This window comes from Bos javanicus, chromosome 11 (genome assembly GCF_032452875.1).
Source record: "Bos javanicus breed banteng chromosome 11, ARS-OSU_banteng_1.0, whole genome shotgun sequence".
NCBI classification, from domain to species: Eukaryota; Metazoa; Chordata; class Mammalia; order Artiodactyla; family Bovidae; genus Bos; species Bos javanicus.
The window spans coordinates 68234541-68254682 of record NC_083878.1 but is presented as its reverse complement, the minus strand read 5'-3'; the positions used below and the strand labels follow the sequence as shown (position 1 = coordinate 68254682).

The 20142-nt window shown below is 44.7% G+C and overlaps 1 long non-coding RNA gene across 18 annotated transcripts in view; it reads left to right on the top strand.

Moving 5' to 3' along the window:
- LOC133257260 (uncharacterized) overlaps positions 1–15337 on the top strand; it is a 58417-nt gene extending 43080 nt beyond the window's left edge. For 13 of the 18 annotated variants that reach the window (XR_009739486.1, XR_009739484.1, XR_009739491.1 and 10 more), the window contains 2 exons: positions 784–10090; positions 13953–15337. This is a non-coding gene — a long non-coding RNA (uncharacterized LOC133257260). Of the gene's footprint in view, positions 1–783; positions 10091–13003; positions 13136–13952 lie in introns of all 18 variants that reach the window. The other 5 variants (XR_009739482.1, XR_009739485.1, XR_009739480.1 and 2 more) reach the window with 3 other exon arrangements.
- The last annotated feature ends 4805 nt before the right edge of the window (positions 15338–20142 follow it).

Sequence of the window (20142 nt, the reverse complement as noted above, 5' to 3'; positions counted from 1 at the left end):
GGGACAAGTCTTAAGACTCAAGATTTTGTAGCAGGGAGGGAGGAAATGGCACCATGGGAAGTTTCTGCTCTAAGCTGGTGACTCCACAGAGAGGGGACATTTCCAAAGTCAGTATGCTAGTGTGACTTGAGTCACAGTCACAGGATCTCTCCCTCTAAAGAAAATCAGGTAGCTGAGACGGTCTGTGGGGCAATTGAGAGGCCCATGGAGGTAGGAGAGTTCCTGTTGGCAACCTGGATCTTTCTCAATGAAGGCAGCTACTTTATAAGTTGTCTGTAGGAGGCTGTCCACCACCCTTCCTCCTCACTGCTTGGATTCTAATTCAGGAGCCTCTCAGGTTCATTCCCTGGCTTTTGCTTACCCAGCCTGCCCTGCCCTCTGGCTGTGTGCCCCTGGTGATTATTAGCCTGGCTGAAAATTATGCCCTCTACAAGGTTAAAGCAAATTGGGAGGTTCTGGCTCTGGCTCCAGGGGGACCGGGGTCTGTCACCTGGCCCTGCCTTGTGTTTCCTGGCATGCTTTCTTGGCCACCTTTTTACCTTTACACAGTCCTCCAAGCCCATATTTCTGCCTGAGTGAGGATTAAAGCCTGGCTTCTTCAGAGGGACTGTGGGCGCAGGAATGTCAGTACTTTAGAAGTATCTGACGCCAGTCCCTGTGTTGTGCTTTAGGAGAATTACCAATTTCATACAGATGATCTCATGTTGAGAGTGGTTGGGAGACAAGGACATGGAGATTTTTCATATTCACAAAAGGATTTACCCTGTTTTTTTTTTTTTTAAGCATTAAACCTGCTTTCCAGAATCAGATTTAATTTCCGTGCTTTAAATAATGTGCAGTTATTTGCATCAGAAAAAACTTTGGAGATTTTTTAGAGAAATTTCCTGTTTCAGAAATGAACAAAACTACGGGAGGTCTAGGAATGGCGAAGCAGACACTGTGCGAGGGGAAGTCTCAGTCCCTCCTTGAGGAGCATTTCTTGAGCCATTTTTCAGGTAAGAGAGGGAAAAATGCGTTCCTTCCCTTGGAATGCTCTGCTCACCCTCCTGGTTAACTCAGATTGGGTAATTCCTGCCCCCATTGACTTTTACTTTAGTCTTTTCAGTCTGAACACCAAATGACATGGTAACGTCTTAGTATTTTATATTCTTAAGCTGGCTTTAAATAAGTGAAAACCTTTATTACAGGTTGTGAATGACTGAAGGCAGCTTTACTAAGTTAGCAAAATGTCATGGAGGATCTTCAAGGATCCTGAGTTAATTGGTTGAGTAGATTGATTGATTGTTAAAATTATCCAGTCTATAATAGGTACTTGTAAAGTCTACGTATTTATCAATTACTTATTAACTGTAGAGTTATGTGATAATTTGATATAAAGTGATAAGGTATGACAGGTGTAAGACTAATGCTGTGGGAACTCAGAGAGGAAAGATTATTTTTAGCTTTTGGATCTAGAGAATCAGGGAAGTTTTGTGAAAACAGGTTTGTCTAACACTAAATAAACTTGCACCCTAGTCAGAGGTGGCGTTGATTACAAAGGGAAATCTATTCTCCTCATTCATATTATTAAAATTCGGAGTTAATAGCAACACAGTGCATTTCTTTTCATGGTTTCTTTGCTAATCTCTAAAGCAGTTTTTCAAAGAACAGACGTTTGGTAAATAAGAGGAGTCCACTCTCTTTTATTAGGTAGTATCTCTGCAGCTGGCAGCTGGGGGCAAGGGTGGACCCAGTCAGGGAGGCTGTTCTTTCAAGAAGCTTGTTTGAAGAGAGGAGTGTTAATGAAGGGGGACACGGGATCTAGGGAGGTCTATTTATTTTTTGAGACCCAAGCATGATCTTGCACTGGGGAAAAAGTTAGTAGAGAAGGAAAAGTTGAAGACAGAAAAGAGAATAACAATTGTTGAGCAAGTCTCCTGGGGAGAAGGGTCTGCTGTATCCGAAGCACCGGTAGAGAGATTAAACTTGAGCAAAAGACAAGGCTATGGCTGATTTTAACTGTCACCACACACCACCAGCTACTGCTTTCCTACCTTTTGCTAGCACTCTGTTGAGCACTGTCAAGTCTCATTTGATCAGGGCGAGGGGCATGGTGTTGGGGCGAGGGGTGTGATGGGCAGAAGGGTTTGGTAAGATTTTGGAGAGACATTTTTCTTCTGTTGGGCTATGTGTTTTCTGGGCAGCAGAAATTGAGGTCATCTGCCAGGAGCAGGTGGGAGAGTGGGGATAGTGGCATGTCTTTTAAAAGCTGTCTTGCTCGTGGAGTGATCTGGAGACACATGGGAGGATAACTGAACAGTGCTGAAGACCCAGCTGATATTGGAAGCAGCAGCTTTCTGGAGGGAGCAGCCCTCATGACTAATGATAGCTTTAGCAGTGCCCACTCAGCAACTTGGGGGTTAAAGCAGAGTATATTCATATTCAGATAGGAGCTGTGTTCTGTGGGCAAATGGAAGACTTGGAGTAGGAGGCAGCTGGGATATTGTAGCAGAATGGTCATCTTGTTGACTAAAGAAAGAAGTGAATTGAGGAGAGGACTGATAGGCAGCAAAGTGATGAGGGAGGTGGTATCGAGAGGCTGGAAACCTCAGTGAAGTTGAAGCAGCAGCTGTAGATGAGATGAGAAAGAGGTCCTATAGATAGGAGGATATAGGAGATCGTGAGCAGGCAGAAGGTCTGACTTGAAGTGGAAAGACAGACTGATCAAGGAGGCAAAGTCCTCGATGAGTGAGAGGTTAGTAACTTAACAGCAATGAGGAGGAGGGGCATAGTTGTTTGGTATGGACCTCGGCCAAGGGAGGGGTTTTTTTTTTTTTTTTTTTAAGGTTATAGGAATAAAACAACACTGAGACAGACCATCTGTTTCTCCTTTGGATACCACTGGGTACTGAAGGATGATTTTTATGGCAGAATCTTCATTGTCCAGAAACCAAGTTCCTTAAGGAGTGTCAGGTTTCAACTAGGAAAAAGATGTCCAGAAGCATCTTTTAGTCCTGCCTTCTGCACAGCTGGCTGAATACCATAGAGTTTTAGCACTGGGGAGGCAGGTAGTTCTGGCCAAGTGGGACAGCCTCCACAAGAGTACTGGGTCTGTAGGCAGAGTTTGCAGCAACAAGGACCAAGTACTCTCGCAGGGAAATCCCATTTGGCCACTAGGGTTTTTTAACTGTTCGGGATCAGAGTGGGGCCAATGCTTATCTTCTGTGAAAGGCTGAGGGAAAACTTTAATGGTTTCTTGCTTGAAATACTAGGAGTTATTGGACTCTTGAGCCTTATATTCCTGTGGGGTTTGGAATGTATTTTTTCCCTCTGTAGTGACAGCAAATAATGCCCTAAAGCCCACAGTTTGAAAGGGTCTGGAAATACTCAGATTATTGTTTATAAAGATGTTTTTGGATTTTCAGTGGCTCAGGATTTCTTTGACATTGTTAGTGTATTACTCAAACATTTAAAAAAGAAGCCTCTTAATAGATGAAAACGAGCAAGCAAGTAAAATTTTTACATTTCTTTTGCTTTTTTCTTGATTAATTTACACCACCACCGTGGCTGTAAAACCAGATATGAACAGCTCAGAAAATGATTGCTTACGCAGCCATTTTACCACAGGAACCTACTAAGTACAGCTCTGTAGTCCCCAGCAGAAGAGGCTGTGTGGCTCAGAGCCTCAAGTGCATTGCACCCATGACAGTGCTTTCTAAATTGTTCATAATTGCTTTTGCCGCATAAACATGAGAAACTAGTGTGTGACATAGCCACCATAAGCAAAGATAGAAGACAGTCAACAGGCTGGGAGAGAGTTTGGGGATGTATGTGATAGTGGGTTAATTTCTATACTATATAAAGGGTTTCTAAAAATCAATAACGATAAGACAACAGACTGTAGAAAATGGGCAAAGAATACAAGTAGACAAGTCACAGTGGGGCAAACTAAGTTTCGTTTAAAGAAGTGCTTATTCTTGAGCACAGTGTTCTCTGGATGAGAATGTTCCTTGCATTGGTAGATATCCGTGAGTAGGGACTGTGAAATGCTGTGTGGCTATGAAAACATAACAGTAGCTTCTGTATCAGTGAAAAAGCAAGTATACCTCACAGGACTGTGAAAATAGGGGTCAGTGAAAGTATGGGTCCTGAGTTTTCTGGGGACAGTTCCAACTTTGTTTTCATTTTAAATTTGTCGCAAAATGTGACTTTTATACCCGTGTAAGGCCTGAATGTAAATAAATTCATATCCACCCCCCTAAAAAAGAAAAAAGCAAGTACAGAGCAGTATGACCAGAATGTTCCTATTTATGTATTTATTTTTTAAAAGATCTATTTACTTACTTTGCTTTCTGGCTGTGGTGGGTCTGTGTGCTGCACACAGGCTTTCTCTGGTTGCAGCGAGCAGGGCCACTCTGCATCGTAGTGCAAGGACTTCTCGTTGTGGTGACTTCTCTTATGGTACACAGGCTCTAGGCGTGCGGGCTCAGTGGTTGCAGGGTATGGGCTCAACAGTTGTAGCTCTTAGGCTTAGTTGCTCCACAGTATGAGGGATCATCCTGAACCAGGGTTTGAACCAGTATCCCTTGCATTGCAAAATGGATTCTTAACCACTGGGCTGCCAGGAAAGACCCCTGCTTATTTATTTATTTATTTTTAATGTTCTCACTTATTTAATTTGGAATGTATTCATCTTGACTTAAATTTTATTAGAGGATTCCTTTAGGTTAAACAATATTTAGGCTGTATTTTTTTTTAATGTATTCATTTATTTTTATTTATTTTTGGCTTTGCTGAATCTTCATTGCTACACATGGGCTATTCTTTGTTGAGGGACATGGGCTTCTCATTGCAATGGCTTCTCTTGTTGTTCAGTTGCTCAGTTGTGTCCAACTCTATGCGACCCCATGGACTGCAGCAGGCCAGGCTTTCCTGTCCTTCACCATCTCCTGGAGCTTGCTCAAACTCTTGTCCATTGAGTTGGTGATGCCATCAAACCATCTCATCCTCTGTCATCCCCTTCTCCTGTCCTCCAATCTTTCCCAGCATCAAGGTCTTTTCTAATGAGTCAGCTCTTTGCATCAGGTGGCCAAAGTACTGGAGCTTCAGTTTCAGCATTAGTCCTTCCAGTGAATATTCAGGGTTGATTTCCTTTTAGTTCAGTTCAGTTCAGTTGCTCAGTCGTGTCCGACTCTTTGTGACCCCATGAATCGCAGCATGCCAGGCCTCCCTGTCCATCACCAACTCCTGGAGCTTACTCAAACTTGTGTCCATCGAGTCAGTGATGCCATCCAGCCATCTCATCCTCTGTCGTCCCCTTCTCTTGCTGCCCCCAATCCCTCCCAGCATCAGAGTCTTTTCCAGTGAGTCAGCTCTTCGCATGAGGTGGCCAAAGTATTGGAGTTTCAGCTTTAGCATCAGTCCTTCCAATGAACACCCAGGACTGATCTCCTTTAGAATGGACTGGTTGGATCTCCTTGCAGTCCAAGGGACTCTCAAGAGTCTTCTCCAACACCACAGTTCAAAAGCATCCTCTAGTATTGACTAATTTGATCTCCTTGTTGTGCATAGGACTCTCAAGAGTCTTCTCCAGCACCACAGTTCAAATGCATCATTTACTTGGCACTCAGCTTTCTTTATGGTCCAACTCTCACATCCATACATGACTACTGGAAAAACCATAGCTGTGACTAGATGGACCTTTGTTGGCAAAGTAACATCTCTGCGTTTTAATATGCTGTCTAGGTTTGTCATAGCTTTTCTTCCAAGGAGCAAGCGTCTTTTTAATTTCATGGCTGCAGTCACCATCTGCAGTGATTTCGGAGCCCATGGCAGGGAAAAAAGCATTAGTGGCTGGGAATTTGCAGAAATTGTGGGAGGGTATTGGATAGGGGGGGTCCAGGAATCTTTTATAAGGATGTGGACACGGTGGTTGCAGCTAACACATGATTGCTGTAGTACTGTGTAACTTGTATAATGTTTGACAGTGATCCACCGCCCCCCCAACCCCCAAGATCTTTTCTATGGACGTCTGTTGGTTGGATGCTCCAGAAACTATCCTGATACTCCCCTTCCTGCCCAGCAGAAGCCGTTTTCAATTCAGATTCCAAAAGGGAAGCAAAACTTCCCAACAAAGGGCTTGTCGTTCCCTTTCTTTCATGTAATTTACACAGACCCTGAGGACACTTGACAAAGCCAGAGAGAGCTGTGGCCTTCCCAGCCCTGCCAGCACTGAGTAGGGAATGAGGAGAAGGAGAAGTCTTTGACGAGGTGAGACTTGAAGACTGCTCTGAGCAAGTACATCAACGAATATTAAGACTCCATGGAGTGCCCTAAAGATGCCAAGGTCTCCATGTAGCTGGATTGGAAACAGGGCAGATCCAGTCACTGCCACACTAAATAAGCACTCTTGCTCATTCCTCAGGAAGAAAGACCCAGTTGATGGAAGAACCTGTTGTTTTCTTCTTAACATCCACTTAATTACAAACTTTGAGGACAGTAGAGATCGTGGGCTTCGACTGCCCAGCATCATTCTCCCTTCTTAGATAAGAGCACCTCAATTTTCCTTTTAGGGATCACCTCCTTCCTATTCTCAGATCAGTTTTGGTGGAGTTGAGTCCATTCTTTGGCTCTAGGTGGAGGACACCTGACTGTGCCAGTCAGAGAAGGGCATGGTCTCAAATTCAGGCCAGTTGGGACTCTGGATTTTCATTGAAATTGCTCAATGAATTCTTATTTCTTTTCCAGCTGGGTTGCTAAGCCTCTAGAATGTATGTAATTCTGAGGTTATTGGTGACCATCTTAGTACCTCAGGGGGAATTCTGAAGACAAGACAAGTGAAAGCTGAGCTGCAAGATCTAGAAATGGAGACTAATGACATTTTTCGAGCACCAGAGAGATCTAATCATGCCTGAAGCTAGTCTAAGTCTGGATATCTCATTTACATGGGTCTAGGCTTCCCCCCACCCCCTTTTTTTCATTTTGAAAGTTTGATTTGGATTTTTGACACCTGCAGCTGATTGAGTCTTAATTCATGTCATGAATTATGTGTAGTTCTCATTGTAAAGTGTGGTTTGGCTTTTCTTAACATGACCTTTTGTCTTACAGTGCTAAATTTTTAGTTTGCTATGTGAATCAATTAGTTTGCTATGTGAGACCATAAGGAACCTAGCATTATTTTCTCTATATGGAAAAAATGGGAAGGAAGGAGGGAATGGGAAGAATATGGGATGCTGAATTTAAAGAACCCTGAAGTCCCTAGGTGCCTAGGAACCCTCAGACCCTATCTGGTCTTTCTGTTCTAAGTGCCCCAACTGTTCTATGCTTTTCCCTTATAATTCATCATCATAGTAATGATATGTTCATGCAGTATTTTGATTAAGGTCTCTGTCTCCCTCATTGACCTGGCAATTCTATGAGGGCAGTGATTTTGCTAAATGTTATATCCCCAACAACTAGTCCAGCATGTGGTATTCAGCAAATGTTTATGGAATGAATTGACATGAATAGTTACACAGATTGGACTGATCCTCCTCGATTATTGGGGTTAGGATTGTGGCAGAATTGGCAAAAGCAGGGAAAGCAGTCCCTTTGTATTTCCTTTGTATTTCCTACACTACCCACACCACCAACACACGAGAATTTTTGTCTTAAATGAGATAGTTAATTTCAATTTGGTTGGGAAACCCTTTATCAAACCTTTAGTGCTTATGTTGTTATTAGAGCATTTTATTGAGGAATTAAATAGTGTGGTGGTTGACTTAATCTGTGGAAAGACTTGCAGAGGAGTGGGTCAAATCTGTGTGATTAACAAGCAGTCTTGCTTGCTCCTTTGTCTTTATGAAATCAGGCTTGCCCAGAAATGTGTTTGAGACTGTAAGAAGGCCCAGGCAGTCAATGAGGGAGAGGTTGGGGATGCTGGAGACTTGACTGTCTTAACCAGAAACAAAAGCAGTAAAAGGTGGTCCTGGGAGGAGGGGACGGGTATCCTGAAGCTCACTCCTTCCCCGCTCCCCTCTGGACCGGGCCCAGCAGAAGCTCCAGGGCACGGTCCCACCCCTGCCTCGCCACACAAAGCCTCCCCCTCCCAGCCGAGGCTGTGGTTCTTCCCTTCCCCCAGCCTGCCTTCCCTGAGATGAGGCGAGTGTTTCCCAAGGCCCATGTGACTTCCACTGGCAAGTGACGACTACAGACGGTTTACCAGTCAGTAAAACTGCCAAAGGCTTTTGTGCTGTAATAATCCTTTTCCTGTTTAAAACTCAGGGGATTTTCTACTGTTGCCAGTACTTTTTCAAGTCAGCAATTACAGTGTGGATTATGTAACGGCTAGGTATTAAAAATAGAAAAGACCAGAGTGTGCATCTATTTTAACCAAATGGAAACAGAGCAGAGGGAGGGGAAAGGAGGAGAGGGAGACCAGAGGAGGAGGGGGACAGAATTACACGACGAGAAGCAGAGAGATCGCATCACGTGACCAGACAGCCCAGCTCACAGTTCACCCTGCGCTTCTGTCCCGCACTCCTATTCAAGGCCTCCTCCAGGGAGGGGACCCTGCAGAGATTTCTGAGGACTCAAGACCCTCCTGGGTATTCCTCACCCTGAGGAATGTTTGCCTGCCTTGGGGTGTTTGCCTGCCTCTGACAAGGAAAGTAACCAAGAGGGGGAGGGATTGAATTTGGTGTTCTCTTCCAACCGCGCCTTCTTCTCTCCCTACCCACTCACCCCCTCTCCCAAGTCCAGGACTCCTGTGTCTTGATTTCCAAGGTCTTTAGAGCTCTGCTTGTTTCTCTTGTTGCAGTGTTAGCATCACGGGATGGTTTATGGAGGAGTCTTTAGCATCCCAGGTCTCTTATCAGTCCCTTGCCAAAGCCACCCCAAATAAATATTTAATGTAATTGAAACCCCTGTATTCACTATGAAAAATGGCTTCAGACCCAACCCTCCTGCTTCCCCACTCCAACTCCTCTTCCCACACTGGATTGCTACCTCTAAACCCTTCAGGTGGTGCATAGGAATTCAGAGGCTACCACTGATTTGTTCTTAGGTGACTTCTCCTTGCTAATCCCCCACCCCTACCCTGAATCAGGAAATCTTTTTGTTTTCCAGGAGACCTACTGAATTACTTTAAGTACCTCTAATGGTGAAATTTTAGGTGCCAGGTGGGTCTGGAGCAAGGAGGATATTTTTGGAAGGAGGACTTCTAAGAGTCTGACAGATCACATCAAAATACACCAGGCTTTCTACTATGTCACCATTTATACAGAGGAACCCACAGAGGGAGGTTTTGAGTTAATCACTTATACATAGTCTTTGAGCCTACATAGAGCCTATCCTGAAAGTATCCTACCTTGTAGGTCTTGGGTGGCAGGAAGTGATGGGTACTTTGAAGAAGAAGCTCACTGTTTCCAAAGAGTGAACCTAGATGTGTTTGGTGGGGTTAGGGAGAGAGACCTAAAGTCTGGATTGTCAATAGAATCAGTTGCAGGCATTATTAGAAAGTTAGTTCCTCATCATTGCTTCTGTCCACTCCTGCACCTGCCCCATCACACTTCATTCTCAGAATCTTCATCTGCATTGGGGGTGGAAGAGAGTGTCAGCAATTCATAATAACACTGGTCCCAGCTCCATCCAACTCCACCCAGCCCTGCCCAAAGTAGAGGGAGTGCAGGGAAAGGAAGAGGGATCTAATTTGTGAATTTTAGGCATCATTTCACTAGATAGGAAGGGGAACCTGGGGACCTTCCTTAGGGCCTTTCAAATCATAATACCAACCTGCCCTGGGAAATGTCCATGGGGTAGCATGTCTCTTGTTGGTTTTTAGGTCTTTGATTCTGGATTCCTGTTCACATTCTCACCAGAGGCTGACTTTGGTAAGGACTGCCAAACATCTGATATGGTCCAGATTTTAATTCTTCCAACCCACTGTGTCCATTAATGCACTTGAACATGCCTGATCAAGTTCCTGGCCTTGGGTGTGGTCAGGGTCAGTGTTGCATCAGTCATCTGTTATCTGGACAGGCTGGTCACTCCAGACCAGGCAGTCAGCAGAAGCTGGAGGTCACAATGAGTATCTGCCTTCCACGTCCCATCCCACCCCTGAGACTTTAACAAGGTAAGGAGTCCACTGAAGCACCTGCCTTAGGGGCTGCCAGGGGCTCGAGTCAGTCCAGGACTAAATCATTAGTAGGGTTCACAAAGGAGCCCTTTCTGCCTAAACTCAACTTTGTGCTGTGGCCTTCCCATTCCCACCCCCATAGATAAGACCATAAGGAGACAAGGTAACTTGGCCACAGCACCTGCCCCATCACACTTCATTCTTAGAGCCTTCATCTTCACTGGGGGTGGAAGAGAGTGTCAGCAACTTGGAATAACTGGTCCCAGCTAGTTGGGTATACTGGTCATTCCTATCCTTTTTCTGAAAGGGGTCACCTTTCCTCTCATTAAAATATCCAAGGTATTTTCACCCCTCCACACACACGCACACACACACACAGACACGTGTGTACACATATAGGGGGTGTTTCTAGTGTCTGTCGCTTAAGATAGTACTAGTAGTCATAAGCTGGTATGGACTGGGTAACACTTCAGTTCAATTCAGTCATTCAGTCATGTCCAACTCTTTGTGACTCCATGGATTGCAGCACACCAGGCTTCCCTGTCCATCACCAACTCCTGGAGCTTGCTCAAACTCACGTCCATTGAGTTGGTGATGCCATCCAACCATCTCATCCTCTGTTGTCCTCTTCTCCTGCCTTCAGTCTTTCCCAGCATCAGGGTCTTTTCCAGTGAGTCAGTTCTTTGCATCAGGTGGTCAAAGTATTGGAGCTTCAGCTTCAGCATTAGTTCTTCCAGTGAATATTCAGGACTGATTTCCTTTAGGATTGACTGGTTTGATCTCCTTGCTATCCAGGTGGCTCTCAAGAGTCTTCTCCAACACCACAGTTCAGAAGCATCAATTCTTCGGCGCTCAGCTTTCTTTATGGTCCAACTCTCACATCCATACATGACTACTGGAAAAACCATAGCTTTTGATTATACGGACCTTTGTTGGCAGAGTCATGTCTCTGCTTTTTAATATGCTGCCTAGGTTTGTCATAGCTTTTCTTTCAAGGAGCAAGTGTCTTTTATGGCTGCAGTCACAAGCCAGGGGGAGCGTTTAAATAGATTTAATTTTTATTTATCTGGCTGCATCAACAAATTTGAGACACAGTGGTGCTTCTGTACGGAGAAGGCAATGGCACCCCACTCCAGTACTCTTGCCTGGAAAATCCCATGGACGGAGGAGCCTGGTGGGCTGCAGTCCATGGGGTCGCTAAGAGTCGGACACGACTGAGCAACTTCGTTTCACTTTTCACTTTGATACATTGGAGAAGGAAATGGCAACCCACTCCAGTGTTCTCGCCGGGAGAATCCCAGGGACGGGGAGCCTGGCGGGCTGCCGTCTGTGGGGTTGCACAGAGTCGGACACGACTGAAGTGACTTAGCAGCAGCAGCAGCAGTGCTTCTGTAACATGGGACATTCATATGGGCCACAGAGCAAGGTGTAAATGGTAGATCTCTTGCAGTAACTCCATGACCGGGGTCAGAGCTTGACAACTATCTCCCTTTACCACACATAGTACCACACCCCTCAGACCACACATAGTACCACACCCCTCAGACCTCTTGGTCTGATTCTGACGTCAGATTCAGAAATAAGTTTGGGAAATGAGCCAAGACAGGCTGAGGGTTGGGCCTCAGGACTCCACCTGTTTGTCACAGCTCCTCTGGCTGGAAGTACCAGGAGGCAGGAGTGAGAGAGGTGGTGAAGCGCCTGATACGACTGCAGCCACACCTTGAGCTACTCTGTCACCCAGCAGAATATGGGGGTGGGGGGAGGAAGGAGAGCGGGAGGAGGGACGGGAGGGAAGGGGAAAGGGTGAGGGGCTTGGAGCTGGGCAGGGCCAGATTGACAGGGATGTCTCTGTTTCCACCAGGGACTGAGACTCTGTTTGCTTCTGGGACTGAGATTCAAGTGTTGGGGGTGCTAGTCTTGGGAAAGTCAGCAGGGGGTGTGCTGGCAGCCAGCTTCAGCCTTGGAATAATCTGAGTCCAGGCTGACCGGGGTTGCTAAACACAGAGCCGTGCCAGCCCCTCCTCTCTACCCTCTTTCCTTCCAACCAGACAGACAGGCCTAGGCTCCAAAACTCTTGTTTTGTCACAAAAGGAAAGATGAGGAACAACTCACTAGCACTTCCTGCCCTGAGGAGTTTGCATTTTAACTTTTTTTCTTTTTGTAAAGTTTTTATTTAATTATCTGGCTGCACTGGGTCTTAGCTGTGGCATGTGGGATCAAGTTCCCTGACCAGGGATCAAACCCAGGGCCCCTGCATTGGGAGCATGCAGTCTTAGCCACTGGACCACCAGGGAAGTCCCAGGGGTTTGCATTTTAAAAGGATACTTTCAGAGTATTATTACTATTAGTATCACTAAAAATGTTAACTTCTCCTCTGGTCAGTTTTGGTCATTTAAAATTTTTTATAAAAAGTAAAAAAAGAAACCTTAAAATTATTAGCATAAAATTTACAGTCTTTTTTCCATATATACTGTATTTAATCTTCCTTTCTTCATTCCCAGAATTTTTTTTTTTGGGGGGGGCCACGGTGTGCCCCATATGGGATCTTAATTTCCTGCCCAGGGATGGAACTCACACCCCCTGCAGTGGAAGCATGAAATCATAAAGAAGTTAACATTTTTAGTGATACTAACAGTAATAATACTCTGAAAGTATCCTTTTAAAATGCAAACCCCTGGGACTTCCCTGGTGGTCCAGTGGCTAAGACTGCATGCTCCCAATGCAGGGGCCCTGGGTTTGATCCCTGGTCAGGGAACTTGATCCCACATGCCACAGCTAAGACCCTGGACTGCCAGGGAAGGCCCTCATGCCTTTTGTTTATGATTAGTTTTGTTAGAGGTCTGTTTTCTAATAACCAGCTTTTGTGTTATGTCTTTTGTCTTCTATTTCGTTGTTTTACTTTTTAATCAGTTTTAAACTAGTTTTGTAGTTGAAAAATAACACAAAGGATCATTTTCATCTTATTAAAAAGACCAGTTACCCAAAAGAATGGACAAAAGATTAAAAGAGAATTTTATGTGACTTAAAAGACCTTACTTACAGGTAAAATAATGCATCTTAATGGTGGGCCTCTGGGCTTGAGTGGGGATGGGAGGCGTCTTAGAGCGAGTGCCCCGTGGAGGAAAACCTGGGTCTCGCCCTGGAGGCTGCTGACCCTACCTGTGATTTAGTTACTGCTCTTAGTCAAGGCACAGACCTCTGCTTCCTCCCTGGTAAATCGTGACTAATAAAAAATGGCCCCACCTGTCTTAATCACTCGCTGTATCAGTTCAGTTTCTGAGTGTGAGGGAGATAACACACCTGAACTTGCTCTCGTCCCTCTGCTCCCAGTCTGTCAGCTACCGCAGGCGGCAGGGAGGGGCTGTGGGTGAGCCCAGCCTCGCCTGGGAGGGCTGCCTCCCCAGGCTCTGGTGTGTAGCCTTACAGGAACATTATATTGAAGGGAAGTAAAGTATCTTATTCTCTCTTTAGCTTTTGCCTGCTCCCTTATCTCTTCTTCAGCTAGGTTTTGTTATTGATTTTATTTTTAGGTGTTTATAATTCTTTTTCTGTGGAGAAGTGAGTGGGAGGGGTAGGTGTGCTGGAAACAAGCCCAAAGAACTGGGAGTCAGGAACCAGGTGGTCTGTATCTACAGTTCTCAAATGTTTTGGTCTTGGGACCCTTTTTATGCTCTTTAAAAGTATTGAGGGCTTTAAATACTTTTGTTTGAACTTTAAAATTAGTTTATTATTTTAAAATAACAGTAACAAATCTTTTACATGTTAACATACTTCTTACAAAAATATATTTTCTAAAAGAAAAAAGAACAGTTGTATTGTTTTATAGTTTTGCAAATATCTCTTTGTTTTTTTTCCCCAGGCTGCTCCATGTAGCATGTGGGATCTTAGTTTCTAGATCAGGGATCGAACCCACGCCCCCTTCATTGGAAGCATGGATCACTGGACCATCAAGGAAGTCCCAGCAAATCTGATTAACGAATAGCCTAATAGAAGACAGCTGGATTCTCATGCCTGCTTTTGTGTTCAATGATATATTGCTTTCCTTGAAGTAGATGAATGAAATTCAACTTCATACAGATTCGTATTTGGAAAAAGTAAAAGTATTTTAAGAGCCTTTTCAGATAATCGTGGATATCTTTTTATTCAAAGTCATAATATTTTGATAAAGACATTTACACAGCAGTGAAAATTATATATTATACATTGTGTGTGTGTGGGCTTAGTCACTAACTCATGTCCGACTCTTTTGTGGACCCCTGGACTGTAGTCTGCCAGGTTCCTCTGCCCATGTAATTTTCCAGGCAAGAATACTGGAGTGGGTTGCCATTTCCTACTCCTTGATCTTTTTTGATATGTCACCAGAATTGGACAGATGGCATATTCTGAGAGATTAGTTGCAGTGTGAGATCTGAAACCGTATCAGTGAATTTCTCTTACTCGGTTATATTAGGGCTTCATTGTGGCTCAGCAGTAAAGAATCCGCCTGCAGTGCAGGAGACATGAGTTCGATCCCTGGGTCAGGAGGATGCCCTGGAGAAGGAAATGACAATCCACTGCAGTGTTTTTGCCTGGAAAATCCCATGGACAGAGGACCCTGGCAGGCTATAGTTCATAGGGTTGCAAAGAGTCAGACACTTCTTGGTGACTAAAAAGCAGCTATATTAAAGTCTGTTGGTCTGTCTTGTGCGTTGAATGGGTCTTTTATTCATGCCTGATTTTCTAACATCGTGCATTGGTCATTGGAAATAATGGCTCAGTGATTTATGTAAATCTTCCAAATGTAGACACATTTCAGTTCGTAATACCACATTTGTTGTTATTACCACTAATTTCATCACCCAAGTCTAGATACTGGGAAGCTGTCAAGCTCATTCTGTCAACAGTTTTCACTTGACAGCTCAAATTTTATCGGCAAAAAATCTAGCAGTTTCTTGATTTGACAAGCTCACTTCATTCATTTTTGAGAACACATCTTCCATTACCCGTCTGTATTATCAAAGTTTGTCAATCGTTCTTTCTAATAAAAATGATGTTCCCCCCCAAAAGCAGGTAGTTTAGCTCTCCATGCAAACAATTACATAAATGCATTCAGCACTTCAGCACAAGTGGTTTGTGCATAGACTCATAACAAAATGTATACTCAAGGGTCATGTTTTAATAAGATAAATAATTATTGCTCCATTGTAGACATTCTTAGGTGAAATTGACCTTTTTATTAAAACAGAAGTGCTTGGGAATGAAGAATATGACTGTGTTGATTTGCGTTAAGGCCCCAGCAGTTCTATCTCCTGTTGCTTTTATGTTAGTACAAATGTCAACAAAGTGAACACTGCAAAAAAAATCTTGGTATTATTAAAAAAAAAAAGTCTTGGTATTATTATGGATTCCCCCCCCCCCCGCCCCTGCCGCAGGAGTCCAGAGATCATAATACAATAGCCACTGATCTATGTGATCATGGGCAGTGATGACTTGTGGGCTCCAACACCTTAGTCAGGATTCCTGGGTCTCAGTTTCTTCAACTGCATGAGGGGCCTGGTTGGGTTCTTAGTCTCTCCATACTGTTGAACCCTATTTTCTAGTCCTTGGAGCCACTTCTGCCCCAACAGCTGTGCTACAACTCTCTTCTCTGTCCCTCTCATGTCTGATTTTCTCTCCATAGCTCCCCCTTAGCCCACTTTTTATAGGTGGGTGTCCTTGTTTGATGTGCTCCTTCACTCCCTGGGTGATCTTATCCCTTCCCTGGTCTTTAACCATCACCTGCAGGCTGACAGCTTCCAAATCTCTATCTTTAGTCCAGGTATCTGTCCTGGTTTCCAGTTCTATGATTCCAGCTTCCCTTTGTACCTCTTCACCAGTATGCTTATAGGCATGTCACAGGCAGATTTCATCATCTTCCTCCACACATTGCCTTCTCTTCCAGAATAGCCAGTCTTGGTTAATCCTTCATCCACCTAACCGCTTAAACCAGAAGCCCAGGAGCTCTTCCCCCCTTATCCAGTTCCCTTCTGTCTAATCACCCAGACCTATTGGTTCTGCTCCCTAAATATTTCCCCAGTCACTCCCTGCTCTCCAATTCTTCCACTACTGCCTTGGACAGGCCCTCATCATTTCTTAAACTATTGCAAGAGCCCTCTCCCTGGTCCCCTGTCCTCCCTTTCAAACCCATACTCTAGCTTAGGCTGGAAACCATAAATTTTTTTGTTTTCCCATTAAGTTCATATTGTGTACTTATATGTCAGGCATTGTGCCAGATCCTGGGGATACAACATAGAAAAGACACACAGAAGGCACAATCCGTTGCCTTCAGCACTCACAGTGTATGAGGGGAGAGAAAAGAATAAGAAGACACAGGAAAGCATGACAGTGTTTAGAGATTGGGGGGTGCTTGGGAACCTCTAGAAGCTTTAATTGAGGGTTCAGTTCACTCAGTTGTGTCCAACTCTTTGCGACCCCATGAGTCCCAGCACACCAGGCCTCCCTGTCCATCACAAACTCCGGAGTTCACTCAAACTCACGTCCATCAAGTCGGTGATGCCATCAAGCCATCTCATCCTCTGTCATCCCCTTCTCTTGCTGCTCCCAATCCCTCCCAGCATCAGGGTCTTTTCCAATGAGTCAACTCTTCCGCATCAGGTGGCCAAAGTATTGGAGTTCCAGCTTTAGCATCAGTCCTTCCAATGAACACCCAGGACTGATCTCCTTTAGGATGGACTGGTTGGATCTCCTTGCAGTCCAAGGAACTCTCAAGAGTCTTCTCCAACACCACAGTTCAAGGTGTGGCCAAAGAACAACTTCCTGGAGGAAGCAACACTCGGACTGCGAAAGTGCGTGAGAGTTAGCTAGGAGTGGTGGGAGTGTGGTGGTGAAAAAGCTTTCCTAGTGACTTGATCATCCCGTTTCCCTGCTTAAAGTGCCTTTCTGAGTGTCACCACTGCCTGTAGGATAAAGTTCAAATTCCTTACCATGGAACACAAACTTTGCCGCCTCTTAACCATTATCCTGTATTCACCCCGAGCTGCTTTCAGTTCCCTAAACCGCGGCTCATTCCCTCACAGTTCCTGGCCTTTGCATACAGGATTCCTCACATCCTCCACCCTTCCCACCCACTCTGAGTTACCTGTGTCAGCTGACTCAGGAGACCGTCCCTGACCTCTCCTGTATAGACACTGTGGCTCCATCGCCTGTGCTCCCCACCTGTGCACACACCTGGAGTCGTGTTCATTTATCACGTCATTAGAGCCCAGCCGAATGTCTCTGACTCTTGCTCCTACTTGCCAGTGCGAGGTCCTAGGTCCTGCCTGGTTCCCACTCATTCACCCCATGATCATTTTGGGGATTCTCAGGGTGTGTGTCTCCCATGTGCCGATGGATAAGGTTAGTTTAACCCCCTACCCCCACTCCCACTATCTTTTTCCCTTTGTTCAGCTCTGCAACCTCCCTTTGCCCCTGCCACACCCCCATGGAGCTATCAGATCTTGACATTACCACACCCATTAGGCACACTGCACCTGCTAAGAGCCACTGACAGTCCTGTTGGCGTGAAGTCAGCCAGCTCTCTAGTGTCAGAGCAGGGCCATGGGGCTTCTGGTACCCCTATTGCCTTACAGAGCCATCAGTTTCAGCTCCACAGATAAGTCTAAATCACAACTACCATCCTAGCTTAGAATTACATCCTCCATTCCACAGAGCAGAGCTTTTGTCTCTGGGTCAGCTCGTACCTATCTCTTCCTTCCTTTAGAAAGAGTTATTTCCCAACAGGCGCCTCAACCCATCATGCAAATAGCTGCCAAGGCACCAGTGGGTCAGACAGGTGTCACCATCATCACCTTCCACCCCCAGCCTGAAGGTAAAAAAATGTATGGATATTATTTATTTAAAATAATAGATTATATAAACAGTACTGAATATAGCTTAATCATTACAAATCCAAGCAGGTTAGAGATTCATAGAATAACACTGATAAAGCTCCTCTTGCATCCCTACCCCTGTCTTAGAGTTTACATGCCTGGTAGGTACTGGTGGGTTAATTATTTGCTGGAAATGTTCAGACTTTCTGCTTTGCATTTATACATATGTGTGGCTTGCATAAAACTTGAGAAAGGATTCTTTTTTCCTCCCTGGATTTTCCCCCTTTCCACTCTCACATTCATGGAGCTGATTTCCTCGAGTCAGCTCTCCAGATTAGAAAAAGGAATCATCCCTCGGGTGTCTCTGGCTTTTGTGTGTCAAAAGCTTACACATTTAGGGAAACTTTAGGATGTGTAGAATAGCTCATGGAAGAAAAAGGATTCTCTTCCTCAGGATGAATGCTTTGACTAGAAACAAGATGGAAGAATGATTTCACCTAAGTGGCAAGACCCCAACTCCTTGCAGCCTTACCCTCTGCAGACTGGATGAGGGCAGGAGACAGGGAAGAAAGATCTGAGGTGTCTGGAGCCCTGCCCCGCCTTCTAGCAGCTCACCTGGGCAGGCAGGAGTGAGGTCCCAGAGAGTGATGGCCACGTGGTGGGGCCAAGCTGGGGGGACACAGGCAGCCTGGTCCAAGATTCCTGGCTGCCCATAGTGGCCCAGAGCAGCAGAGGTTACTACATCTGGCCTCAGCCCGCTTCACAGCTGCCTCCAGTGTCCCATGTCTGGCACTTCTCAGTGTTCAGACATACCTAGCATTAAGCTTCCCATTGGCCGGATGGAAACTCACCATAAACACTGTGTTGAGTTATAGAAACTAAAGTTTGATTTCTTGCACATCTGAATTTGTGAACTGAGATTTGTTCCTGTGGCTTGTACCATTCATATTTTGCCACTTGTGAAAATGATTTCACAATATATCTTGAAAATGTTTCCACAGAAGTAGATATATATTTATCCTTTTTTTAAAAAATAAAAAACTATAATTTTTTTTAAAATACAGGCTCATAGTAGGAAATTCTAACAATACTGCAGGAGAAAGCAAAAATTCCCCAGTCATCGATTCCCACTCCCTAGATATAACTACTGCTAACAGCTTCTTGAGTGTTCTAGAAATTTCCCATGAAGATAAAGATGTGTCCGTTTCTATATAGCTCTTTTTATATACAAATAATCTCAAGCCACAGGTACTTATCTGCAACTCTTTTGATTCTTTATTTAACAATTTGACCTTTATTGTTAAATAAGTTCCAGTATTTAAATAGATACAGTTCAACTTTCTTTCAGTGATGCCCAGTATTCCGCAGAATGGATGTGCCACATATTTTTAACCAGTTGATTCATAAATTTCTAGATTTTTAGCTATTACTAATCAAGGGCACAATGAATATCACAATAGCTAGCATTTATCGGAGAAGGCAGTGGCACCCCACTCCAGTGCTCTTGCCTGGAAAATCCCATGGACGGAGAAGCCTGGTAGGCTCCAGTCCATGGGGTCGCCAAGAGTCGGGCACGACTGAGCGACTTCACTTTCACTTTTCACTTTCATGGATTGGAGAAGGAAATGGCAACCCACTCCAGTATTCTTGCCTGGAGAATCCCAGGGACAGAGGAGCCTGGTGGGCTGCCATCTATGGGGTCACACAGAGTTGGATATGACTGAAGCGACTTAGCAGCAGCAGCATTGATCACAGATACCGTTCTTAGCATATGGAAAGTCATAACCCTTATAACAGCCCATTGAGGTATAGGCCCTGTTATTGCCCTGCTTCACAAATAAAGGGGCTAAGCCACAAAAGAGGTCAATAACTTTGTCTCGGTCACATATCTGGTGGTGCTGGGTCTGGAATTTGAACCAGGCATCAGGTCCCAAGCCCAAACTTTAGATTAGTATACCACAGCCCCGTGTGAATGTTGTACACCTGTGCTAATATCTCCATAGACGGGTTTGTAGCAGTTGCAAATGCTGGGTCAAAATAAATGCACAATAAACTTCAACAGTGCTAAGTGCTTAGAAGCCTATTTTATGAAGAGAGCAACGTGCTTCTTTTCAGAATCAAGTGCAGAGGCCACTTGTTTCCTGAGAAGAGGCTACACCTCTTGTGCCCAGATACCTCACTAGGTAAGGGTGTTTTCTCTGC